The following is an 847-nucleotide window of genomic DNA, read 5'->3' as shown; positions in this document are numbered from 1 at the left end:
AGCAATGCTAGTTGAAAGATTTAACTTTAAAAACACATCTTCCTTTTTTAAGAATGACTTCAGTGCCGTTTTTTGTTCTTTTCTAAAAGAAAAGCTGAACTCCAAGTCTTCCAGAGTCGCGGTCAAAGCCGAGTCCAAAGACTGCCGTTCTCCAGCAGCAGCAGCCATCTTCTTTGTTTTCAAGTAGCAGGGAATTTACGCGGAACCGTAGCAACTCTGCCATCATTATGTTAAGCCCCGCCCACCGACTCTATACACGATGTGATTGGCCTGACTAAAGTTTGGTTTTTCCAGCTCGCAAGCCAACGAAGAGTTGCTAGAGGACCCTGGCTGCAAATTACATTTGCTGCCGATAGGGTGCGTCTAGATTTCTAGGCTATTCTTCAGCAGCTTCATGGATTACATTTCTCAACACCTACTGGATGGATGTTTGGTCTCTTACCAACTCCTGAGGGAAATATTTTCTGTAAAAAAGTATAAACGTATATCTTACAGCTGCACTTTCATTTGGCTCTTGGTAGTTTTGCCTATTTGAAGCTAACATGCCTGCTCTTACTCCTTGTCTGGAGTCTGAACCTTCAAGGTTGAAAGCATTTAATTGGAAGTTGCTTTGGATAAAAGCGTCAGCTAAATGACATGTTATGTAATGTAATGTAAGCCAATCACAGTGGTCCTGGGCGGCGCTAAGCTCTGGATGCACTGACGGTGGCTCTGCTAAATAGTCTCAGGAAGGAACTGGTTCTGGTGGAACATTTGCACCCCGCTATAGAAAACTCCTCATCCAATATTAAATGAAGTTAACTGTTGACACAATACAGTAACATGAGCTATTTAAATGAGCTGATAC

This window comes from Perca fluviatilis, chromosome 16, assembly GCF_010015445.1.
Source record: "Perca fluviatilis chromosome 16, GENO_Pfluv_1.0, whole genome shotgun sequence".
Lineage (NCBI taxonomy): Eukaryota > Metazoa > Chordata > Actinopteri > Perciformes > Percidae > Perca > Perca fluviatilis.
This window is presented reverse-complemented; position numbering follows the sequence as displayed.